This window comes from Ranitomeya imitator, chromosome 1, assembly GCF_032444005.1.
Source record: "Ranitomeya imitator isolate aRanImi1 chromosome 1, aRanImi1.pri, whole genome shotgun sequence".
Lineage (NCBI taxonomy): Eukaryota > Metazoa > Chordata > Amphibia > Anura > Dendrobatidae > Ranitomeya > Ranitomeya imitator.
In genome coordinates this window covers 353,744,167-353,772,064 of record NC_091282.1, presented here as the reverse complement: position 1 = coordinate 353,772,064, position 27,898 = coordinate 353,744,167, and the positions used below count along the sequence as shown (strand labels likewise).

The 27,898-nt window shown below is 44.8% G+C and overlaps 1 protein-coding gene across 3 annotated transcripts in view; it reads right to left on the bottom strand.

Moving 5' to 3' along the window:
* The window catches only part of TEP1 (telomerase associated protein 1), a 153,781-nt gene extending 128,675 nt beyond the window's left edge, over positions 1-25,106 (bottom strand). Inside the window, exon 1 of one of the 3 annotated variants that reach the window (XM_069760560.1) lies at positions 25,016-25,106. The gene's annotated coding sequence lies outside the window, so the exon portion shown is untranslated. Of the gene's footprint in view, positions 1-24,969 lie in introns of all 3 variants that reach the window. The other 2 variants (XM_069760541.1, XM_069760550.1) reach the window with 2 other exon arrangements.
* Positions 25,107-27,898: the final 2,792 nt, after the last annotated feature.

The following is a 27,898-nucleotide window of genomic DNA, read 5'->3' as shown; positions in this document are numbered from 1 at the left end:
CATGGACATCACCAGACGCTGTGTTTTCTCCTTTTTGATGCTCTGCCAGGCCTTCACTGCGGTGGTTTTCAGTTGCTGTTTGTTTGTGGGCCTTTCTGTCTGAAGTTTAGTCTTTAACAAGTGAAATGCATGCTCAATTGGGTTGAGATCAAGTGACTGACTTGGCCATTCAAGAATATTCCACTTTTTTGCTTTAATAAACTCCGGGGTTGCATTGGCTTTATGTTTTGGGTCATTGTCCATCTGTAGTATGAAATGACGACCAATCAGTTTGGCGGCATTTGGCTGGATCTGAGCACATAGTATGGCGGCTCTGAATACCTCAGAATTCATTCGGCTGCTTCTGTCCTGTGTCACATCATTAATAAACACTAGTGACCCAGTGCCACTGGCAGCCATGCATGCCCAAGCCATCACACTGCCTCCGCCGTGTTTTTCAGATGATGTGGTATGCTTTGGATCATGAGCTGTACCACGACTTCGCCATACTTTTCTCTTTCCATCATTCTGGTAGAAGTTGATCTTGGTTTCATCTGTCCAAAGAATGTTCTTCCAGAACTGTGCTGGCTTTTTTAAATGTTTTTTAGCAAAGTCCAGTCTAGCCTTTTTATTCTTGATGCTTATGAGTGGCTTGCACCATGCTGTGAACCCTCTGTATTTACTTTCATGCAGTCTTCTCTTTATGGTAGATTTGGATATTGATACGCCGACCTCCTGGAAGGTGTTGTTCACTTGGTTGGCTGTTGTGAAGGGGTTTCTCTTCACCATGGAGATTATTCTGCGATCATCCACCACTGTTGTCTTCCGTCGGCGCCCAAGTCTTTTTGCATTGATGAGTTCACCAGTGCTTTCTTTCTTTCTCAGGATGTACCAACTGTAGATTTTGCCACTCCTAATATTATAGCAATTTCTCGGATGGGTTTTTCCTGTTTTCGCAGCTTAAGGATGGCTTGTTTCACCTGTATGGAGAGCTCCTTTGACCGCATGTTTACTTCACAGCAAAACCTTCCAAATGCAAGAACCACACCTCAAATCAACTCCAGGCCTTTTATCTACTTAATTGAGAATGACATAACGAGGGATTGCCCACACCTGTCCATGAAATAGTCTTGGAGTCAATTGTCCAATTACTTTTGGTCCCTTTAAAAACAGGGTGACACATGTTAAGGAGCTGAAACTCCTAAACCATTCATCCAATTTTAATGTGGATACCCTCAAATGAAAGCTGAACGTCTGAACTTCAACTGCATCTGAATTGTTTTGCTTAAAATTGATTGTGGTAATATCTATAACCAAAATTAGAAAAATGTTGTCTCTGTCCGAATATATATGGACCTAACTGTATATATATATATATATATATATATATATATATATATATATAAATGAATGAGTGAGGGGAGAGGTGGGGGAATCGACTACATTATATTCTATGGGGGCTGTATTATATTCTATGGGGGGCTGTATTATATTCTATGGGGGGGCTGTATTACATTCTATAGGGGGCTGTATTACATTCTATGGGGATCTGTATTACATTCTATGTAGGCCTACAATATATTCTATGGGGGGCTGTATTATATTCGATGGGTATTATATTCTATGGGGGGCAGTATTATATTCTATGGGGGTACATTATATTCTATGGGGAGGTGGGCTGTATTATATTCTCTGGGGGCTACATTATATTCTATGTATTAAATTTATTATATTCTATGAGGGGTGATTGCATCAACTCTATGAGGGGGGCTACATTGTATGCTATGGGGGCTGCATTATATTCTATGGGGGGTTGGTTATATTGTATGGGGGGCTTCATTATACTCTCTGAGGTGGCTACATTATATTCTATGGGGCTGCATTATACTATATGAGGAGGGCTACATTATATTCTATGGGGGGCTAAATTATATCCTATGGGGGGCTGAATTATACTCTATGAGGGGGCTACAATATATTCTATGGTGGGGCTGCATTATACTATATGAGTGGGCTGCATGATATTCTATGGGGGTTACATTATATTGTATGTTGGGGCTGCATTATACTCAGGGGGCTATATTATATTGTGTGGGGTGGCAGCATTATACTACATCGAGGACTATGGGGAACACATACTGTATGAAGATCTATAGGGTGCATTATACTATGGGAAGTGAATTGTACTACATGGATGACTATGGTGGTGCATTATACTATATGGAGCACTATGAGGAATGTATTATGCTATATGGAGGACTGAGCAGTGTATTTTAATATATGGAGGACTATGAGGAGTATATTATACTAAATGGAGGACTATGAGGAGTATTATACTACCGTATATACTCGAGTATAAGCCGACCCGAGTATAAGCCGACCCCCCTAATTTTGCCACAAAAAACTGGGAAAACTTATTGACTCGAGTATAAGCCTAGGGTGGAAATGCAGCATTTACCGGTGAATTTCAAAAATAAAAATAGATCATTATTTCCCCATAGCTGTGCCATATAGTGCTCTGCACCATTCATATTGCCCCATAGATGCTGCACAGATGCCCCATACAGTGCTCGGCACCGTTCATATTGCCCCATAGATGCTGCACAGATGCCCCACAGTGCTCTGCACCCTTCATATTGCCCCATAGATGCTGCACAGATGCCCCATACAGTGCTCTGCACCGTTCATATTGCCCCATAGATGCTGCACAGATGCCCCATATAGTGCTCTGCACCGTTCATATTGCCCCATAGATGCTGCACAGATGCCCCATATAGTGCTGTGTGCCGTTCATACTGCCCCATAGATGCTGCACAGATGCCCCATATAGTGCTGTGTGCCGTTCATATTGCCCCATAGATGCTGCACAGATGCCCCATATAGTGCTGTGTGCCGTTCATACTGCCCCATAGATGCTGCACAGATGCCCCATATAGTGCTGTGTGCCGTTCATATTGCCCCATAGATGCTGCACAGATGCCCCATATAGTGCTGTGTGCCGTTCATACTGCCCCATAGATGCTGCACATAAATCTGTGCCATGGCCGCTGCTGCTGCTGCTGCTGCAATAAAAAAAAAAAAACACATACTCACCTCTCTTGATTGCAGCTCCCAGCGTCCGGTCCCCGCGCCTCCATCTTCCCGGCGTCTCTGCTCTGACTGATCAGGCAGAGGGCGCCGCGCACACTATACGCGTCATCGCGCCCTCTGCCTGAACAGTCAGAGCGCAGACGCCGGGAAGATGGAGGCGCCGGGGAGATGGAGCGGCGCCCGGCGGCTGGAACGGGGACAGGTAAGTATGATATACTTACCTAGTCCCAGCGATCCTGACGCTCCCTGCCTTCCTCCCCGTCTTCTGTGCTGCAGCCTCTTCCTGTCAGCGGTCATTGGCACCGCTGATTAGAGAAATGAATAGGCGGCTCCACCCCTATGGGAGGTGGAGCCGCCTATTCATTTCTGTAATGAGCGGTCCCACGTGACCGCTGAAGAGGGGAAGAAGCTGCAGCACAGAAGCCCGTGGGACGGCAGGGACAGCGCGAGGATCGCTGGGACTAGGTAAGTATACCTCAGCGCCCTCACCCCCTCACCCGCCGACCCCACCGCTACCGTGACTCGAGTATAAGCCGAGAGGGGCACTTTCAGCCCAAAAATTTGGGCTGAAAATCTCGGCTTATACTCGAGTATATACGGTATATGGAGGACTGAGCAGTGTATTTTAATATATGAAGGACTATGAGGAGTATATTATACTATATGGAGGACTGAGGAGTGTATTATACTATATGGGGGACTGAGTGTATTTTAGTATATGGAGGACTATGAGGAGTGTATTATACTTTATGGAGGACTATGAAAAGTGTATTATACTATATGGAGGACTGAGTAGTGTATTATACTATATGGAGGACTGAGTGTATTTTAACATATGGAGGGCTACGAGGAGTGTATTATACTATATGGAGGACTATGAAAAGTGTATTATACTATATGGAGGACTGAGTAGTGTATTATACTATATGAAGAACTATGGGGAGTTTATAATACTATATGGAGCACTATGAGGCGAGTATTATACTATATGAAGAACTGAGCAGTGTATTTTAATGTATGGAAGGCTATGTATATGGCTATGTGTATTATACTATATGGAGGACTGAGGAGTGCATTATACTATATGGAGGACTATGGGTAGTGTATAATACTATATGGAGGACTGAGAAGTGTATTTTAATATATGGAGGACTATGAGGAGTGTATTATACTATACCATATACTATATGGAGGACTATGGGTAGTGTATAATATTATATGGAGGACTGAGGAGTGCATTATACTATATGGAGGACTATGGAGAGTGTATAATACTATATGGAGCACTATGAGGCGAGTATTATACTATATGGAGGACTGAGCAGTGTATTGAATGTATGGAGGACTGAGGAGTGTATAATACTATATGGAGGACTGAAGAGTGTATTTTAATATATGAAGGACTAAGCAGTGTATTATACTATATTGCGGACTATGGGGAGTGTATTATACAATATGGAGGACTATGGGGCACATTATATTTTATGGAGGACTATGGGGTGTGCATTTTACAATATGGAGGACTGTGGTGAACATTATACTATATGGAAGACTATGGGGTGTATTATACTAAACAAAGAAAATGCTGAATATTCATTGATTGTTTATGCCAGAACAAAAAACATTGTTCTCAGCAGCACATCGCTGATGCAAACTGTAGATGTGCTGCTAATAACATGATACTGTATGGGGACAGATTGATCTAATAGTGATTGTTCTTTTCCCATTATTCTTTCTTAGTTGGTGTAAAGAGGCCGGGAAACAAGCAAACGACTTCAATATTATCGATCACACTTGTTTAGCAGCCTGAACTCAGCGAATATAAATACAACAGAAATGCTTCTGTGTCATGTGCAATATGTTAGCATTTGGGGCCCCATTTTAAACTTTATCCTAGGGCCCCACTTTGCCTAAAACCGGGCCTGCTCCCAAGACACCACCCCGACTGTCCCACATGTCCAGATATTTAACCAGGACCATGTGATGATCACATGATTGTGACATCACCGCAGGTCCTGCTAGTATACTGGCCGGTTTCGGCTGCAGGAAGAAATATGGTGAGCACTCTCCCACCCACTCTATGAGTGCTCACATAAAACCAGCCCATGTATGCAGCTTACTTTAATCGTCTCAACACTTAGTGTGCTGGAGGAAAAATATCCTGGTTTCATACCAATGACGCCAACATGGCAGTGACACATATCTCCCCTTGTACACTGTACTAGTGACCCTGTCACAAGGGAATGGACACATTTCCTTTGGTCAGTATGGAACTGGGTAACATGGGCATACCAATAGGATATTATTCTAAGAGCCCAATCTCAAAATACACAGAGGGATCAATACTTTAAATTGGTCCAAAATGCAGCGTTTAGTAAAGGGAATCTGTCACGAGGCTCAACCCTCCTAAGCAGTCTATACGGGCATGTCGGTCATAGGAAGCAGAATAAAATGATACCTTGATATCTGCGATCTGATGTCTTATCCCAGTGAAATCCATTTTTTCTTATATGTAAATTAACTTTACGGATCTATGGGCACTTTTTTTCTTGAACCTTATTCTTTCATTTTCTGTGGGTTTTCAATCAAATACACTACTAAAAACACTAAAAAAAAAAACATACCCGGGCACCTTACAAGCCTTCCCAATGACTTGCATTATAATGTTTAGAGTCTCATCAGAGTGGAAGAATGTTCAGGTCACATCTTTTAACAGCTTTGTGTCTTTGGAAGCCTAAAGCAGTTAAAAGATGCTCAAAAAAACTGAATGTGAATCAATTCTTACGGACAAGCCGCGAGTCGGGATAGTCAAGAAGTCAAAGGTCAAAAGCCAGGAGGTTACATCATAAACAGAAGGAAGAGTAAGGTGAAGCCACAGCGGCACCATTTTTCTAGACAAGAGAAAAAAAATTAGGCTCCATCAAGAGGTTGCGGGCGGCGCCCGAGCAATAGCATTTATCGGAATGCGAAAGATGCTACTGCACAGGTGCCTGCATTTTGATAGAGAAAAATTAGGCTCCATCAAGATGGCGCCGATGGCACCTGCACAGTAGCATTGTTCCGATAGATTTTTTTTCTACCAAAATGGTGCCGGCGATGCCTATGCTGTAGCATTTACCGCGCTCCAATAGATGCTACTGCGCAGGCGCGGCCACCGCCACCACTTTGATTAAGACACTTTTTTTTTTTTTTAACAACAAAACTATATTTCTGAATTTATTTATCTATTAATGAATGTGATTTTTTCTAAACCATAATTCTATGCAATGTGTAAAAAAGGGGGCAGGTCTCTTTTTCCCCGAGAACACATCTCCAAAGTCCTTCATGTACCCCGGCAGACCCTTCAGACTAGCGGAGCATATTTGTACAGGTTTAGACATTTCTTGCAACAATTAGGGCTCAATTTAACTGTCCCTCTGACACCAATCAATAACAGTATTGTGAATCTGCAACCATGGAGGCCCTAGTACCAACCCAGCAGTTAAATTATCCGAAACAAAATAGGAGATGGATTTAGAGTGGAGTGTCCTCACTTGGAGCACAAAATCCACCGTTACCTTCTTGACCAGATTACGAGCTAACGGTGTCTTGTCAAGGGCTAAAATTTGAATGGGTCTTTCTAAACTAACTGTCTCTAATCTTAACTTCAGAACCAGTCCCGAATTAATAATGTTAGCAGCAGATCCACAGTCAATGAATGCCAATGTTGATAACATCGGGTTCTTGAAGGATAACACCGTATTTATCAGACCACAGTACGGATCAGACCTAAACTGTCAAAAAAGATGTCAACAGCAGACCGCTATGGGGCTTGTGGGGACAAGAAAAATGCCCAGAACTGAAGCAGGGACATGATTATTCCCTCCAGCTGGAACTCAACCCCTGTCGACCAGTGAAGCAGGGTACAAAATAACCTACAGCTCTCCCTGATTACCCTAAATCGGTCTTTTTCTCCCGAAAATTTATCAGGGAGGGCCATTACAGGTTCCGGAGACACCAACTGTACATCACTGGGTATTGACATTACAGCCACTGCCAGCAATGGAGGGCTATAGGAGGTATTCATAAAATTATCTATCTATGCAACTGATATTGTGATGACTCCAGACTCTGGAATTCTTTAGCTAGATCCTGACTCATCTAGTCACTAAGCGTGTGAACAGGATTCATACTAGTGAAAAAGAAAAATATATAAGCCAGACGCAATGTGACACTGAGTCACTTCTCAGGGACAAGCCGTGAGTTGGGGTAGTCAAGGAGTCTGAGGTCAAAAGCAAGGAGGTTACGTCATAAACAGAAGGAAGAGACAAAGGCGTAGTTAGGCAACGGTCAGAGGTAAAAAACAAAACAGGAGGATAGTGGATCAGAGCAAAGGGGTTAAACAAATGGATGGTCAGAACGAGGTTCAAGGTCAGGCAACGAAAAATCAACAACAGAACACAAGGCACAGAGCCATAAACCACACAAAAGCTGAATGTACATCTGAGAGAGTTCTGGGACTAACAGCCCAATTAAGTAGCCTGGCAATCATCTGGGACAATGAACACCTGGAGACAGCCAGCACGTCTCAGTCTCAGATTGGACGGCAGAGCTGTCAATCAAAACATCAACAGAACGCCCCTGCCCCAGGCTGGACGACTGAGCTGTCAAAGTACTGACAGCTTCACCATGCCCCTATACCAGATTGGACAGCTGAACAGACAGTAACTGCATCCTAGACACACTGAGGGGTGGAATTGTGACACTGAACCAGTAGCATAGCTACTGGGGGGCAGAGGGTGCGGGCGCCCTGGGCCCGGTGCTCTGAGGGGGCCCACCCAGAGCTACACTACTGTAACTGTATTGGAGCGCACAACCCATGGAGGCTGGGGCATGCTAGAGTCCCTATAAACAGCCTCAAGCCACCAGTCATACGGGGTAGTCCTTTCCTATATGGGGGACAGAGAGAAAGACATTACATCTGTGAGAACCTTATGTGAAGCCTTAGGCAGTAAGGAACTACAACACTGCAGCGCAAGGGAAGGCTACTGATTTCTACCTGGACAAGGGGACTCTGGACTTGCCTCCAAACCGGCCGGACTCTGCCTGCCCTGTGATCTGGTGCCCTGGACTGTGGATGCTGAAGTCTTCAGTAAAGGTAAAGAGACTGCAACCCTGTGTCCTCGTTCTTCACTGCGCCATTCATCATTCACCTTCTACACACTGGGAAGCCCTGGGGACATACTTCACCTGTGGGAAGGTATACCATCTAGCTGCCATAACATCACCCCAGCGGACCCCTTAAAGCAGCGTCGGTCACCCTGACCAAATACCACAGGTGGCGTCACGAACACAAACTTGTGTTACAAGGTCTGCCTTATTACAGGGTCTGACTAGGGGGGCTGCCTTATTACAGGGTCTGATTATAGGGGTGCTGCCTTATTACAGGGTCTGATTATAGGGGTGCTGCCTCATTACAGGGTCTGACTATTTGGGGGCTGCCTTATTACAGGGTCTAACTATGGGGGCTGCTTCATTACAGGGTCTGACTATGGGGGTGCTGCCTTATTACAGGGTCTGCCTATGGGAGCTGCCTTATTACAGGGTTAGAGGGTCTGACTATAGGGGTGCTGCCTCATTACAGGGTCTGACTATGGGGGTGCTGCCTTATTACAGGGTCTGACTGTGGGGGGGCAGGCTGCCTTACTACAGGGTCTGACTATAGGGGTGCTGCCTCATTACAGGGTCTGCCTATAGGGGTGCTGCCTTATTACAGGGTCTGACTATGGGGGTGCTGCCTTATTACAGGGTCTGACTAAGGGGGCTGCCTTATTACAGGGTCTGACTATGGGGCTGCCTTATTATAGGGTCTGACTATGGGGAGGGCTGCCTTATTACAGGGTCTGACTAAGGAGGCTGCCTTATTAAAGGGTCTGACTATAGGGGTGCTGCTTCATTACAGGGTCTGACTATAGGGGTGCTGCTTCATTACAGGGTCTGACTATGGGGGGTGCTGCCTTATTACAGGGTCTGCCTATAGGGGTGCTGCCTTATTACAGGGTCTGACTAAGGGGGCTGCCTCATTACAGGGTCTGACTATGGGGGTGCTGCCTTATTACAGGGTCTGCCTATGGGAGCTGCCTTATTATAGGGTCTGACTGTTCAGGCTGCCTTATTACAGGGTCTGACTATAGGGGTGCTGCTTCATTACAGGGTCTGCCTATAGGGGTGCTGCCTTATTATAGGGTCTGACTATGGGGGCTGCCTTATTACAGGGTCTGACTATGGGGGTGCTGCCTTATTACAGGGTCTGTCGCCTTATTACAGGGTCTGCCTATAGGAGTGTTGCCTTATTACAGGGTCTGACTATGGGAGCTGCCTTATTACAGAGTCTGCCTATGGGGGTTTGTTTCTGGGACAGGCTCATTAACTGAGCCTTTGTCCCAGTACATAGATTGGTTATTGTACCCATTGCTTAAGGATGTACCGTCTTATTTAAAAGATACAAAAGCCTTCTTGAGTAACATACGTAAGTAAATTGCAGTGGCAACATGGTTTCTCTTTGGCGTCAATAGACGTGGAAAGTCTTTATACGAATATCCCTCATGACAAGGGGGTTGACGCCATTAGACAGATATTGGGCTCCACAGGTAATAGTACAAATTTTATTGATTTTGTATGTGATGGATTGAACTTTATCTTATCTCACAATGCTTTCACCTTTTTGGATAGATGGTTTATACAAGCGGTGGGCACAGCAATGGGCACGCCGGCTGCATGCACATTCGCCAACCTGTATTTGGCTTTTTTTGAAGAAAGGTATATCTATTCTGATAAGAATTGTTTTTTAAAACATATCAAATTTTTTTCTAGATATATCGATGACATAGTCATTATATGGGATGGAACAGAAGCACTATTTAATGACTTTGTGCTTTTTTTGAATAAAAATAACGACATGAATATGACATTTACATCTGTATTTGGAGGGCAGTCATTGTTTTTTTTTGGACACATTTGTTGAAATAAAAGAAGGGATTATCTGCACCTCTCTATACCAGAAACCAGTAGCCACCAATGCTATGTTACATTTCAACAGTTATCATCCTAGACATGTAAAAAACGCATTACCCTATAGCCAATTCCTCAGGGTCAGCAGAGCGAATAATACCGATGAGGGTTTATCAAAACAATCTTTAGAGATGGAAAAGAAATTTAAACAAAGGGGGTACCCTGCAAAACTGATTCAGTCAGCCCAAAACAGAGTTATGGAGGGTGAAAAAACAGGGGCAATATGCAGTAATAGTGCTAATAATACGAGTAAAAATAAAGAGAAAAAATTTACTTTCTGCTTCCGTTTTAGTGCAATGGATAGCCATATTCGTTCCTCTATCAGGAAAAATTGGCACTTGTTAGAGCGTGGTAAAGACATAAGCTGATATCACTTCAAAAGGTCCTTTAATTGCTAACAAACGTAGTACACGTCTGAGAGATAAATTAGTCAGATATCGAATTGTCCCTGACACTAACAAAAATTGGTTAAATTCTAGTATTCCTAAGGGAAATTTTAAATGCGGACACTGCTCATTTTGTAGTCAGCATAATACGGAGCGATTATTGCATATGGGAGGCACAGATTATTGTGTAAAAGATTTTATAACCTGTAAAACCGATCACGTTGTCTATGTTATTTTTTGTTCCTGTAAGTTTTTTTATATAGGGAAAACCATTTGTTCCCTATACATTAGATTCTGTGAACATTGCAGGTCGATAACCACTGGGAAAGGTGTCCCTAGGCTGATTTCACATATCAAAGATATACATGAAGGTAATGCCGCTGTACTTACATTTGCAGGGATTGAACGAGTGAATTCACCGGCCCGGGGAGGTAATTGGGACAATCTCCTCCTGAGGCAGGAAGCCAAATGGATTATGCGAACCAACGCCGTGGGGCCATTAGGATTTAATGATAGAGTGGATATGTCCATTTTTCTGTGAAAGTTTCCCATTTAAAAGAGCAAATCATTGTGTCGTATATATTTATAAAAAAATCTTTTTTTGCACAATGTTTAGAAATTGAATGAAGGATATTTTAGAATCATTTATATCGCTGCTGTTTTTTGAAAAAACTCTCTCTCTCTCTCTTAGGGCTTGTTTCCACTTGCGAGAAACACGTCCGTGTCTCGCATGTAGAAACGAAGCTCTGGTGCCGGCACTTCGGAGCGGAGTGTGCGGCTGCATAGCAACACATGCAGCCGCACGCTCCGCTCCGGAGTGTCGGCGCCAGAGCTTCGTTTCCATATGCGAGACACGGACGTGTTTATTGCAAGTGGAAACAAGCCCTTAGTATAATTTATGTGGATTAATAGTATATAACGTACTTTGTTTTTATCATGTTTTTAAGCTTGTATTTCTTGGCACGGGGGAGGGTGTGGGCATGTGGGTGTGTTTATGTTGGGGGTGGGTTCACTGGCCACCATATCCCATCCACTGCCCGGCCCGTTGAAGCGCAAGGATCGCGCGAAACGGCCGTCGTCTCCCCTGCTCGCACGAGCTCCTTTCCTCCTCTCCCGGCCATGAAGTTTTATTTGTGAAGACTCAATAAAATTTGCTATTTTGAAGATTGGTGAGTGCATCCTGCTTTTTTTCTTCTGCTGCTTGCTGCCTATGGGGGTACTGCCTTATTACAGTGTCTGCCTATGGGGGCTCCCGTATGCTATAGAGTCTGCCTATGGGGAGTGCATTATACTATATTGTGGACTATTTGGTGCATTATGCTACTGTATATGGAGGCTATCTAGAGGGCCATCATACAGTGTGGAGATTACAGTGTGGGGGTCATTATACATTGTTGGAGCCATCAAACAGTTTGGGGGCTACTAAGGGGTCAATATACTGTGTGGGTGGTACTATACAGTGAGGGGGCATTATACTGTGTATAAGAGAACATCATGCTGTGTATAGGGGGGAGACTCGGGACATTATTAAATGTAAAGTGGGCACTTATTGTTATAGGGGATATCAGGTTACTGTAGCTAATAAAGGGGCACACAGGGCATTATTACTTTCTAGGGGCAAAATATGGGCAGTGTTTTCTAGGGCACTTGCACCTGGCATTACAATATTGTAGAGAGTAGCTTTAGAATTTAGAGGGCACAGAGAACCACACAGCAGGGGCAGTAATAGGGACACATATGGCAGCAGCGGCTCACTATTGGGGTATCAGCAGGATGAGTTTGTGCAGGTTGGGAATAGATGGTGATGGGGCTGGAATGTGAGAAGTTAAATGTGTCTTTGTTGTTTTCTCTGCAGACGAGTTGTAGCTGGAAGAAGTTGTTGTGTCGGTCTGGGCCAGATGGAAAAGATGGGAAAAATGAACGATTCCATCAGAAAGGACGTCAGCGGTAAGACATTATCTGTAACTGTGCTGTGATCCGTTATATGTTCTGTAGGACTGGTATCCAGCACTGACCATATGGCGGTAATATCCATATTGTTCTTTATATAGAGATTATCTTCAGTAATAGCACAGTCATCTGCTGAGGTTCTCCTCCACTATTAAGGTGCGTCACCCAGTTGTTATCAAGGTTACCTGGTTAGGGGCCCACTCAGAAGCTTCGTGCCCCCCCTGAACCAAAACCCTAGCTATGCCTCTGCACTGAACACATGAACAGTAAGTCTTTTTTTTCACATAGAAAGTGGAATGAGCATTATTTGGAGCCTTTAGTCAGATGGCTTTTGGAGCAAAATCAGCATGAAAAAGAGGTTGTAGAAACTGCTTCAGGAAACAGTTCTTTTTTGTGAAGTTTTTGGAGGGGTTTTTCATTTCCCGAAACGTTTCCTGAAGTGGCGGCTTTGGAAAAATTTGGAATAATTATTGAATAATTTTGGAATTGTTTTTTCTTTATCAGCCCTCTGATTGGACAGTACCTAGTTTGGAGTGTTTTCAAAATAGTGACAAGTATTTTCTTGTTTCCCCACCATCCACAGGATCTCCATACCAGTGATCCACAGGGTTCCCACACACCATTACAGAGACATGACATGTATTTCTATTTCGTATTCTGATCACACAGTACAGTGGTATGTAAAAGTTTATCCGCCTCTGGTCAAAATCACTGTTATTATGAACAGTTATGCAAGTTGAAGATGAAATTATATGTAAAATACCTAAAGTTAAAGATTACACATTTCCTTTGTATGCTAAGAAGAAAAAAATATATATTGTCATTTTTTTTACATTTTAAAAAGGAAAATGGGTCAATGCAAAAGTTTGAGCACCCTTGGAGATTTGTGTGCTCAGGTAACTTTGACCAAAGTTTCTGACCTTAATTAGCCTGTTAGGGTATGTGTCCACGTTCAGGATTGCATCAGGATTTGGTCAGGATTTTCCATCAGTTTTTGTAAGCCAAAACCAGGAGTGGGTGATAAATACAGAAGTGGTGCATATGTTTCTATTATGCTTTTCCGCTAATTGTTCCACTCCTGGTTTTGGCTTACAAATACTGATGAAAAATCCTGACCAAATCCTGATGCAATCCTGAACGTGGACACATACCCTTAGGGTTATGGCTAGTTAACCATCATTGCCAGGAAAGGCCCGGTAATGCAAATTTCCCAGCCATATAAAAACCCAGCCTCCTCTAACATTGTGCCAAAAAACAGCAGCCATGGGTTCTTCTAAGCAGCTGCTTAGCACAATGGTGGAGGCCCACAAAACAAGTGAAGGCTATAAGAAGATAGCAAAGCATTTTCAAGTTGCCCTTTCCTCAGTTTGAAATATAATTAAAAAATGGCAGTTAGCAGGAACAGTGGAGGTCAAGATAAGGTCTGGAAGACCAAGCAAAATTTTAGTGAAGGCGGCTCATAGGATTGCTAGAGAGGCAAATCAGAACCCCCCCCCCCTTCCCCCAGCTTCACTGCAAAAGACCTTCAGAAAGATGTGGCAGACTCAGCAGTTGTGGTACATTGTTCTACTGTTCAGAGACACACAAAACCACAAATATTGCCTTCATGGAAGAGTCATCAGAAGAAAACCTCTCCTGTGTCATCACCATAAACTTCAGCATCAGAAGTATGCAAAAGAACATCTAAACAAGCCTGATGCATTTTGGAAACAAGTCATGTGAACCGATGAAGTTAAAATAGAATTCTTTGACCACAACGATCAAAGGTATGTGTGGAGAAAAGATCATTTTGCCAAGCATTAAGCACGGGGTGGATTAATCATGCTGTGGGGTTGTGCTACAGCCAATGGCATGGGAAACATTTCACGGGTAGAGAGAAGAATGGATTCAAGGAAATTTTAAATTCTTGATGCAAACATAACACACCATCGATAAAAAAGCTGCAGTTGAAAAGAGTATGGCTTCTACAAATGTATAATGGTCCTAAACACGTCAAAATCCACAATAGACTACCTCAAAAATTGGAACTTGAAGGTTTTACAATGGCCCTCACAGTCTCCTGATCTGAACATCATTGGAAATCTATGGCTAGACCTCAAAATAGCAGTGTATGCAAGATGACCCAGGAATCTCACAGAACTGGAAGCATTTTCCAAGGAAGAATGGATGAAAATCCCTGAAACAAGAAATAAAAGACTCTTGTCTGGTTACATAAAGTGTTTACAAGCTGTGATACTCTGAAAAGGGGGTGCTACTAGGTAAAAACCATGCAGGGTGCCCAAACGTTTGCATCAGCCCATTTTCCTGTTTGTAATTTTTAAAATATAAAAGATAAAACTATATTATTTTTGCATAAAATACAAAGGAAAATGTGTCACATTTAACTTTAGGCCTTTTAGAGATCATTTCATCTCGACCTTAACTGTTTACAATAACAGTAATTTTGACCAGGGGTGCCCAAACTTTTACATGCCACTGTAGTGGATTAATAACAGCTCATATTGTGGGGACAATTGTGCGTCTGCTCCTAGTGCACTTTGCATACAGTATATGTCACTGTGGTAGCATGTGCAGCCTGCCAACCATCCGGGCACAGAGCGCCATGTTCCCAAACTTGACAGGCTGATGCCGGAGTCACACTGCGGGCTGTGTATACCGTCTAGGACCCCAGAGCTGCATATCCGCCCGTGTATTCACACTGTCCACCACTAGAGGACAGCATGGTTAGCTATTGTACTCTGCAGCCATGCCTCCATCACTCCAAAGCTGAGGCAGGGGTCACACTGCGGGCTGTGTATAACGTCTAGGAGCCCAGAGCTGGGCATCCACCCGTGTAATCTCACTATCCACCACTAGAGGGCAGCACGGCTAGCTATCGTACTCCACAGCCATGCCTCATCATTCCTGAGCTGGGGCAGGGGTCACACTGTGGGCTGCTGTGTATAAGGTCTAGGACTCCAGAGTTGGGCGTCACCTGTGTAACCTCACTGTCCACCATTAGAGGGCAGCATGGTTAGCTATCATACCCCACAGCCATGCCTCATCATTATTGAGCCTCATCATTTTTGTTCGCTGCGTCCAAAACGCTGCCGGCTTTTGAAAGCAGGTGATTCCGCATGTGTTCACTGAACCGTGCGGAATCATCGCATCCCAATACATTGTACAGGTGAGATTTATCATGCGGAGCCTGAGCGTCTCCGTGAGATAGACATGCTGCGGTCTGGAAAAACGCGCTGCATGTAAGCACCCTTAATCATAATTAAGGGTGCTTGTTCACCAGAAACGCGTTGATATCGCATTTTATTCCTTGTTGCTGCTGATGTTTTATCCTCCACTGAACATGATTTGAAGTGAATAAAGAAAGTTTTTTTTCACTACCTCGTTGAGATGGATTCCTCATGTTTCTCGAGGTATTTTGCTACATGCAGGCGATCGGACATGCAGCGCGTGTTTCCAGACCGCAGCATGTCTATTTCACTACCACGTTGAGCTGGATTCCTCATCTTTTTCTCGATTCCTCCACGCCCTGACACAGCGGTTCCGTGCTCCGAGTTCCTAAGGATGCCGATCATAGTGAGCTGGACTTTGTTTTATCTAGCAAAATACCTCACTTACTATGAGCACTGACCACCAGGTGGCGATATAATAATAATATAATCTTTATTTTTATATAGCGCTAGCATATTCCGCAGCGCTTTACAGTTTTGCACACATTATCATCACTGTCCCCGATGGGGCTCACAATCTAGATTCCCTATCAGTATGTCTTTGGAATGTGGGAGGAAACCGGAGGACCCGGAGGAAACCCACGCAAACACGGAGAGAACATACAAACTCTTTGCAGATGTTGTCCTGGGTGGGATTCGAACCCAGGACCCCAGCGCTGCAAGGCTGCAGTGCTATCCACTGAGCCACCGTGCGATCATAGCAATCTGGCAGTGACAACCATAGAGGTCTCCAGGAGACCTCTGGTTGTCATTCCAACCCATCGGTGACCTGTGATGGGTGGATTTCTGGCGCGAATACCTGAAATGCATGTTAAATACAGCTGTCAGCAGCATTTAACGTGTTAATAGCCAGGGGTAGATCGCGATTCAAAACAGCTGACATGTGCCGGGAAAGATGCGGGCTCACCACCGAAACCCACATCAAAGGGAGGGAGTCCGACATGGGCGTACTATTATGCCCAACGTCTTAAAGGGGTTAAAGTATGGAAGCAAAGCAGATAGTAAAATTAGTTTATTTCAACTTGAAACAAAAATGTCTAAATGCTACCAACTTTTCCAGCTGGTTATGCACTGCACTACAATTCCCAGAAAGTCAAACAGAATATGGCTGCAGCACTGGTTACAGTGAAGTTATAGTAATAATCATTGAGGTAGTATTGCATATAGAACAGGCTTACGGAGGTGTCCATGACTTTACCACCGAAAGCCTAAGGGTATGTGTCCACGTTCAGGATTGCATCAGGATTTGGTCAGGATTTTATGCTACTAAAATCCTGACCAAATCTGCACCTGAGGTCACTGGCAGGTCACCTGCGCTGTCCTTGCGTTTTTTCTGCAATGTAAGGACATGCTGCGTTCTGAAAAGACGCGCCGCATGTCCGTTTCCGCGGGTATGCCGCATGCGTCTTTTAACCCCTTAATCCCATATGACGTACTATCCCGTCCAGGTGACCTGGGACTTAATTCCCAGGGACGGGATAGTACGTCATATGCGATCGGCCGCGCTCACGGGGGGAGCGCGGCCGATCGCGGCCGGGTGTCAGCTGCCTATCGCAGCTGACATCCGGCACTATGTGCCAGGAGCGGTCACGGACCGCTCCCGGCACATTAACCCCCGGCACACCGTGATCAAAGATGATCGCGGTGTGCCGGCGGTGCAGGGAAGCATCGCGCAGGGAGGGGGCTCCCTGCGGGCTTCCCTGAGACGATCGGTGCACGGTGATGTGCTCACCGTGTACCGAGCGTCTTCTCCCTGCAGTCCCCGGATCCAAAATGGCCGCCGGGCTGCATCCGGGTCCTGCAGGGAGCACTTCCGGGTCAGGATCAGGCTGCAGCTGCAGCTCTAATCCTGCCCGGCTGTATGTCAGATCACCGATCTAACAGAGTGCTGTGCACACTGTCAGATCGGTGATCTGTATTGTCCCCCCCTGAAACAAAGTGAAAAAGTAAAAAAAAAAATTTCCACACTTGTAAAAAAAACTAAAAAAAAAAATTCCTAAATAAAGCAGAAAAAAAAAAATATTATTCCCATAAATACATTTCTTTACATAAAAAAAAAACAAAAAAACAATAAAAGTACACATATTTAGTATCGCCGCGTCCGTAACGGCCCGACCTATAAAACTGGCCCACTAGTTAACCCCTTCAGTGAACACCGTAAGAAAAAAAAAAAAAAAACGAGCCAAAAAACAACGCTTTATTATCATAACGCTAAACAAAAAGTGGAATAACACGCGATCAAAAAGACGGATATAAATAACCATGGTACCTCTGAAAACGTCATCTTGTCCCGCAAAAAACGAGCCGCCATATAGCATCATAACCAAAAAAATAAAAAAGTTATAGTCCGCAGAATAAAGCGATGCCAAAATAATTATTTTTTCTATAAAATAGCTTTTATCGTATAAAAGCGCCAAAACATAAAAAAAATGATATAAATGAGGTATCGCTGTAATCGTACTGACCCGAAGAATAAAACTGCTTCATCAATTTTACCAAACGCGGAACGGTATAAACGCCTCCCCCAAAAGAAATTCATGAATAGCTGGTTTTTGGTCATTCTGCCTCATAAAAAATCGGAATAAAAAGCGATCAAAAACTGTCACATGTCCGAAAATGTAACCGATAAAAACGTCAACTCGTCCCGCAAAAAACAAGACCTCACATGACTCTGTGGACCAAAATATGGAAAAATTATAGGTCTCAAAATGTGGAGACGCAAAAACTTTTTTGCTATAAAAAGCGTCTTTTAGTGTGTGACGGCTGCCAATCATAAAAATCCGATATAAAAAACGCTATAAAAGTAAATCAAACCCCCCTTCATCACCCCCTTAGTTAGGCTAGGTTCATATTGCGTTAATGGGTTAACGCTAACGGACAGCGTTGCACGGCGAAAATGTCACAATTAACGCCGTGCAACGGGTCCGTTAGCACAACCATTGACAGCAATGTGATTTTCTGGTGTAGCGCATCGCTAGAGCGTGCCATTTTCGGCTCGCGCTAGCAAGGTGCCATTCTTTTGTGGCGCGCCTCAGACGCTGCTTGCAGCGTCCGCGGCGCGCCCGAGGTCCGATCCCCGATCTTCCAGACCGGGGACGTTAACGCGACCACTAAACACGACACCTAAAAAGACATTGCGTTAGCGCAATCCGCTAGTGCTAAACGGATTTCCCTAACGCAATGTGAACCTAGCCTTAGGGAAAAATAATAAAATTAAAAAAAATGTATTTATTTCCATTTTCCCATTAGGGTTAGGGTTAGGGCTAGGGTTAGGGCTAGGGTTAGGGTTTGGATTACATTTACGGTTGGGATTAGGGTTGGGATTAGAATTAGGGGTGTGTCAGGGTTAGGTGTGTGGTTAGGGTTACAGTTGGGATTAGGGTTAGGGGTGCGTTTGGATTAGGGTTTCATTTATAATTGGGGGGGTTTCCTCTGTTTAGACACATCAGGGGCTCTCCAAACGCGACATGGCGTCCGATCTCAATTCCAGCCAATTCTGCATTGAAAAAGTAAAACAGTGCTCCTTCACTTCCGAGCTCTCCCGTGTGCCCAAACAGGGGTTTACCCCAACATATGGGGTATCATCGTACTCGAGACAAATTGGACAACAACTTTTTGGGTCCAAGTTCTCTTGTTATCCTTGGGAAAATAAAAATTTGGGGGGCTAAAAATCATTTTTATGGGAAAAAAAAGGATTTTTTATTTTCACGGCTCTGCGTTGTAAACTGTAGTGAAACACTTGGGGGTTCAAAGTTTTCACAACACATCTAGATAAGTTCCGTGGGAGGTCTAGTTTCCAATATGAGGTCACTTGTGGGTGGTTTCTACTGTTTGGGTACATCAGGGGCTCTGTAAATGCAACGTGACGCCTGCAGACCAATCCATCTAAGTCTGCATTCCAAATGGCGCTCCTTCCCTTCCGCGCTCTGCCATGCGCCCAAACAGTGGTTCCCCCCCACATATGGGGTATCAGCGTACTCAGGACAAATTGGGCAACACGTTTTGGGGTCCAATTTATTATGTGACCCTTGTGAAAATACAAAACTGGGGGCTAAAAAATAATTTTTGCGAAAAAAAAAAAATTATTTTAACGGCTCTGCGTTATAAACTGTAGTGAAACACTTGGGGGTTCAAAGCTCTCAAAACACATCTAGATAAGTTCCTTAGGGGGTCTAGTTTCCAAAATGGTGTCACTTGTGGGGGTTTTTAATGTTTAGGCACATCAGGGGCTCTCCAAACCAACATGGCGTCCCATCTTAATTCCAGTCAATTTTGCATTGAAAAGTCAAATGGCGCTCCTTCCCTTCCGAGCTCTGCTATGCACCCAAAAAGTGGTTTACCCCCACATATGGGGTATCATCGTACTCAGGACAAATTGCACAACAACTTTTGTGGTCCAATTTCTTCTCTTACCCTTGGGAAAATAAAAAATTGGGGGCGAAAAGATCATTTTTGTGAAAAAATAAGATTTTGTATTTTTACGGCTCTGCATTATAAACTTCTGTGAAGCACTTGTTGGGTCAAAGTGCTCACCACACATCTAGATAAGTTCCTTAAGGGGTCTACTTTTCAAAATGGTGTCACTTGTGAGGGGTTCCAATGTTTAGGCACATCAGGGGCTCTCCAAACGCAACATGGCGTCCCATCTCAATTCCAGTCAATTTTGCATTGAAAAGTCAAATGGCGCTCCTTTCCTTCCGAGCTCTGCCATGCGCCCAAACAGTGGTTTACCCCCACATATGGGGTATCGTCGCACTCAGGACAAATTGCACAACAACTTTTGTGGTCTAATTTCTTCTCTTACCCTTGGGAAAGTAAAAAATTGGTGGCGAAAAGATTATTTTTGTGAAAAAATATGATTTTTTATTTTTACGGCTCTGCATTATAATCTTCTGTGAAGCACTTGTTGGGTCAAAGTGCTCACCACACCTCTAGATAAGTTCCTTAAGGGGTCTACTTTCCAAAATGGTGTCACTTGTGGGGATTTCAATGTTTAGGCACATCAGGGGCTCTCCAAACGCAACATGGCATCCCATCTCAATTCCAGTCAATTTTGCATTGAAAAGTAAAATGGCGCTCCTTCCCTTCCGAGCTCTGCCATACGCCCAAACAATGGTTTACACCCATATATGGGGTATCAGCGTACTCAGGACAAATTGGCCAACAATTTTTGAGGTCCAATTTCTTCTCCTACTCTTGGGAAAATAAAAAATTGGGGGCGAAAAGATCATTTTTGTGAAAAAATATGATTTTTTATTTTTACGGCTCTGCATTATAAACTTCTGTGAAGCAATTGGTGGGTCAAAGTGGTCACCACACATCTAGATAAGTTCCTTAGGGTGTCTACTTTCCAAAATGGTGTCACTTGTGGGGGGTTTCAATGTTTAGGCACATGAGGGGCTCTCCAAACGCAACATGGCGTCCCATCTCAATTCCTGTCAATTTTGCATTTAAAAGTCAAATGGCGCTCCTTTCCTTCCGAGCTCTGCCATGCGCCCAAACAGTGGTTTACCCCCACATATGGGGTATCAGCGTACTCAGTACAGATTGTACAACAATGTTTGGCATCCATTTTATCCTGTTACCCTTGGTAAAATAAAACAAATTGGAGCTAAAATAAATTTTGTGTGAAAAAAAGTTAAATATTCATTTTTATTTAAACATTCCAAAAATTCCTGTGAAACCCCTGAAGGGTTAATAAACTTCTTGAATGTGGTTTTGAGCACCTTGAGGGGTGCAGTTTTTAGAATGGTGTCACACTTGGGTATTTTCTATCATATAGACCCCTCAAAATGACATCAAATGAGATGTGGTCCCTAAAAAAAAATGGTGTTGTAAAAATGAGAAATTGCTGGTCAACTTTTAACCCTTATAACTCCCTAACAAAAAAAAATTTTGGTTCCAAAATTGTGCTGATGTAAAGTAGACATGTGGGAAATGTTACTTATTAAGTATTTTGCGTGACATATCTCTGTGATTTAAGGGCATAAAAATTTAAAGTTGGAAAATTGCGAAATTTTCGCCAAATTTCCATTTTTTTCACAAATAAACGCAAGTTATATCGAATAAATGTTACTACTAAAATGAAGTACAATATGTCACGAGAAAACAATGTCAAAATCGCCAAGATCCGTTGAAGCGTTCCAGAGTTATAACCTCATAAAGGGACAGTGGTCAGAATTGTAAAAATTGGCCCGGTCATTAACGTGCAAACCACCCTCGGGGCTTAAGGGGTTAATGCATAGTGGAGACGGGATTTTATGAAATCCCCTCCACTATGCTGTAACATCTGGACGCTGCGTTTTTGACGCTGTGGCTCAACGCAGCGTCAAACACGCAGCGTTTCATGAACGTGGAAACATACCCTTAGGATCAATGTCTGTTCTGCGGTAATGTGAAGCCTGGTGCCCCTGCCGATCAGCTGCTCTGTGTTGGCCATAACTGACCAGTGACTGAGCTGCTCTATCTACTGTATAGTGGCCGTGGCCAGGTAGGACACATCCGCCTGCTAGTCACATCAATAGGAGGCAGATACCCCGTCATTCACATAAAAAAAATATATAATGGCAGAATTGTGGGGTTTTGGTCACAGTGCAACAAAAAATGCTTTAAGAAACAATCAAAACATCATACGTACCCCAACATTTAAAGGGAACCTGTCACCCCGTTTTTTCAAGAAGAGCTAAAAATAGCGTTAAATAGGGGCAGACATGGACTTTACATTAGTGTATTTTGGAGCTTTATTTTCCACCTATGCTGCCGAAATACCTTTGTAAAGTCGCCGTTTTGGGCTGTCACTCACGCTGGTCAGGTCATATGGGCGTGGTGACAGCGCTGTTTCTCCCCCAGATCTCCGTTGGTGGCGTAGTGGTGTGCGCATGTCCAACTGGCGAATCCACTGCGCAGCTTCAAGGAAAATAGCGCAATCTGCGCTATTCAGCCGTTTATCGGTGGGCGCGGCCATCTTTGTGAGGCCGCGCGTGCGCAGATGGTTCTTCTCGGCTTCCCGGGGCTTCAGGAAAATGGCCGCGGGATGCTGCGCGTGCGCAGATGGAGATCGCGGCGGCCATTTTCCTGCAGCCGAGATGCGAACTTGAAGCTGCGCAGTGGATTCGCCAGTTGGACATGCGCACACCACTACGCCACCAACGGAGATCTGGGGGAGAAACAGCGCTGTCACCACGCCCATATGACCTGTGCACACATCCGGGATCATCGCACCCCTCCATAGGGCCCTGTGTCATACCTTGCGGCGACGCAGCGTCGCCGCAAGGTATACGGACATGCTGCGATCTTAAAAGACGCGCCGCATGTCCGGAGTCGCAGGGCCGCTGCGTGCGTGTTACCACGCATAGTGGAGACAGGATTTCATTAAATCCCCTCCACTATGCTGTAACATCTGGACGCTGCGTGTTTGACGCTGCGTCTCTATGCAGCGTCAAACACGCAGCGTTTCCTGCACGTGGAAACAGACCCTTAGGCCCCATTCACACCAGTTTTTTTGCCGTCAGTCATAATCCGTTGGCTCGACGTATCCGTCACAGATTGTGAAAAACTGATGCGACGGATCCGACTAGGGGGGCTGGCTAAAGGATCCTAAAATAAAAATCGGAGCATGCTTAGTTAAAAAAACGGAATCCATCGCCCATAGGTTTCCATTCTAGCAAACACCGGATGGCGCTGGATCCGTCGCTGTTTTTTCGACGGAGACAAAAAATGTTAGGCTATGTGCACACGGTGCGGATTGGGGTGCAGAATTTTCTGCACAAAATCCGCATCTCCTGGCAGAAAAGGCAGGTGCGGATCTGACACGTTTTTATGCAGATTTTGTGCGTTTTTGTTGCGGATTTTCTGCATTTTTTTTTTATCCCTGTGGATTTCTATAATGGAAGGGTTCAGAAACGCTGCAGATCCGCACAAAAGAAGTAACATGCTACTTCTTTTGATCCGCAGCGGTTTTCATGCAGATTTTTTTCACACAGCATCTATTTTTCCTATTGATTTACATTGTACTGTAAATCACTGCAGAATTTCTGCGCGGAAAAAAACGCTGCGGATCCGCACTAAGGCTACGTTCACATTAGCGTTGCGCGCCGCTGCGTCGGCGATGCAACGCACGAAAAAACGAAAACGCTGCGTTTTGCGACGCGTGCGTCGTTTTTTGACGAAAATCGGACGCAAGAAAAATGCAACTTGTTGCATTTTCTTGCGTCCGACGCTAGCTTCAAAAACGACGCACGTGTCGGAAAACGCAACGCGAAAAACGCATGCGTCCCCCATGTTAAACATAGGGGCGCATGACGCGTGCGTCGCCGCTGCGTTTCCCGACGCAGCGTCGGGAAACGCTAATGTGAACGTAGCCTAAATCCGCATCGTGTGCACACAGCCCTACTTTGTCCGTTGTCTCCAGCTGCCGGACAATTTTCGACGGATCCGGCGAACAACAGATGAAATGTGAGGCCATCCGTCGCTAACACAAGTTTATGAGAAAAAAACGGATCCCACAGCATCAGTCGCTGGATCTGTTTTTTTTGTAAATTCGACGGATTGCGACTGATAGCAAATAACTGATGTGTGAAAGGGTGATGGTATGTGCACACGAAGAATGGTCCACTGCGGATTTTTCCGCAGATTTGATAAATCTTAATTGAAAATCCGCTGCGGTTTTTACTGCGGATTTATCGCGTTTTCTACTGCGGATTCCGCCGTGGATTTACATCTGCAGTTTTCTATTGGAGCAGATGTAAAAACGCAGCGGATTCCGCACAAAGAATTGACATGCTGCGGAAAATAAAACGCTGCGTTTCCGCGCGTTTTTTTTCCGCAGCATGTGCACAGCGTTTTTTGTTTCCCTTCGGTTTACATTGTACTGTAAACTCATGGGAAACTGCTGCGGATCAGCAGCAAAATCTGCATCGTGTGCACAGAGCCTAAGGGGATATAGAGGCCATGTGTGTGAGTCAGTGACTTCTTATAGACCTGGATCTGTCCACAGCATTTGTCTGCCTCAGATTATTATTACTTTCCCACTGTAGAGCAGCAGGAATAGATGAGAGGTAGAAATCCTCCTCCTGTTACTAACCTATGTGGCTGCACATTGTGATATCACAGCACTCACTACAATCACAGTAATGTATTCTGAGGTAATTTGGGAGGAGCCCAGTCACCACAGAGCATTGCCAGTCATCCCCCCTTGTACACACTGCTCCTTCCCCCCTCCCATCCCCCAGTCAGGCAGGAAGAAGCAGAGCAAACAGCTCCCCGGTGAGCCGGCCCCTGTCAGTCACCTCACAATGGCGGCTCTTTGTCTCGGACACCTCACTACCCCAATACCTAGTGAGTGCGGCTCTCCGTCCCCACAGACCTGCTCCACACACACGGACACTCGGGCCGCTGCTCCGTGGGTCGTCACTCGCTATTTCCTGCTTCCTGCTTTCCCACAGCCAATCTCCTCTCACCCACGCGTGAAGCTCAGAGGTCATATTTCCATGGTGCTGACGGCTGCACATTTTACCATTAGAGATGACAGTGAGGAGTCGCAGGATAAGCAGTAGTGTTACTGTGTACCCACTGGTGGGAAAAGCCCTTTCACGCTTTCTTTTCCACCAGTGTTAGGCTACGTTCACATTCGCGTCTTTGGACGCAGCATCGCGGACGCAACGCACGAAAGACGCATGCGTTCAACCTTTTTATATAGATATATATATATATATATATAGTCAGGGCCGTATTTAGAGTTTCTGCTGCCCTAGGCACTTTTAGTGCTGCCTCCCCCATTGGTGAGTATGACACTATCGGCAGTGACTTTGGCAAGAATCGCTGTTGTTTGCAGCAGATCGGGCAGTTTTTTTGCATCTGCAGCGTAATGGATCATTTACGGCAACACTGCGTTTGGCCTCATTCATCCCCTATGGGATTTGTGGTACTTGCCATGATCTGGTAAATGTGGTACCATACCGCCCAACTCTTGAAGGGAAAGAGGTATAAAGGTTGCGGCACACGTAGTGCGCCGCGGCAAATTTTAGGCCACGCCTCTGACCACACCCATTTCACAACTAGTCACACCCATATTCAAGTCCCAACCACACCCATTTAGCACTGCTGATCACACTGTTTCATATACAATAATTATAACAAAAAAAAAATATGGCCACACAATGCTCCATACTGTATAATGGCCACACATGATGCTCCATATTGTATAATGGCCACACATGATGCTCCATACTGTATAATGGCTCTACATGATGCTCCGAATCCATACTGTATAATGGCAACATATGATGCTTCACGCATAATGTTTAATGGCCCACCCCCCTCCCATCCTGTATGCATGGCTCATCTCCCCCCCCCCATGCATGGCTCATCGGCTACCCACCCCCATCATGCATGGCTCATCTCTCCCCCCCTCCTGTATGCATGGCTCATCTCCCCCCCCATATGCGTGGCTCATGATGTCCCTCTCCCTGTATGCAGGGGTGGCTCTGGCTCATCTCCCATCATCCCCCATGCATGGCTCATGTGATGTCCCCCTCCCAGGTCTCCCTGTATGCAGGGGTGGCTCTTGCTCATCTCCCATCCCCAGCTTTGTAGCACTGGGGTCTGGGGTTCAAATCCCAACAAGGATGACATCTGCAGAGTTTCGATGTTCTCCCCGTGTTAGTGTGGGTTTTCTACCTCACTCAAAAGACCAACTAATAGGATGTTTAGATTGTGAGCCCCAATGGGGACAGTGTTGATGCATGAAAAATGCTGTGGAGTTAATAGAATAATATCAGTGAATAAATATTCTTCTTAATATTATGTCACAATACCAGGATCTGAGGATCTTCTGTTTCGAGGTCAAGAGCTCTCTGATGCGATGTTGCTGCCTGTCTCGCCGTCTTCCTCTTTTGACACTGCAGTGTGGTGGACAAGAGAGCATTAACTGGTTAACAAGTATCGGTGTCTGTGTACTAACTGAACTATAAACTCTCCCCATACCATGTCCAGCAGACATTGTAGGATTAATATATGGACTTTATCATTCTATTACTGATACTGTATAATAGCCACACATGATGCTCCATACTGTATAATAGCCACACATGATGCTCCATACTGTATAATGGCCACACATGATGCTCCATACTGTATAATGGCCACACATGATGCTCCATACTGTATAATGGCCACACATGATGCTCCATACTGTATAATGGCCACACATGATGCTCCATACTGTATAATGGCCACACATGATGCTCCATACTGTATAATGGCCACACATGATGCTCCATACTGTATAATGGCCACACATGATGCTCCATACTGTATAATGGCTACACATGATGCTCCATACTGTATAATGGCCACACATGATGCTCCATACTGTATAATGGCCACACATGATGCTCCATACTGTATAATGACCGCACATGATGCTTCATACTGTATAATGACCACACATGATGCTCCATACTTTATAATGACCACACATGATGCTCCATACTGTATAATGGCTACACATGATGCTCCATACTGTATAATGGCTACACATGATGCTCCATACTGTATAATGGCCACACATGATGCTCCATACTGTAATGGCCACACATGATGCTCCATACTGTATAATGGCCACATATGATGCTCCATACTGTATAATGGCCACACATGATGCTCCATGCTGTATAATAGCCACACATGATGCTCCATACTGTATAATAGTCACATGATGCTCCATACTGTATAATAGCCACACATCATGGTCCATACTGTATAATAGCCACACATGATGGTCCATACTGTATAATGGCCACATATGATGCTCCACGCATAATGTTTAATGGCCCACCCCCCTCCCATCCTGTATGCATGGCTCATGAGCCACGCATGGGGGGGGATGGGAGATGAGCCAGAGAGCCACCCCTGCATACAGGAAGACCTGGGAGGGGGACAAAACATGAGCCACGCATGGGGGGGGGATGGGAGATGAGCTCCTCATCTCCCATCCCCCCCATGCGTGGCTCATGTTTTGTCCCCCTCCCAGGCCTCCCTGTATGCAGGGGTGGCTCTCTGGCTCATCTCCCATCCCCCCCCTCCCTCCTGTACGCGTGGCTCATCGCCGCCCTCCTCTCCCCCCCTGGCCAGCCGCCCCCAGGATCCATGCATGGGCCCACCGGGCGCCGCATTAGCGTCACCATCATTCATGGGCCTGGGCGGCTCATCGGCTGA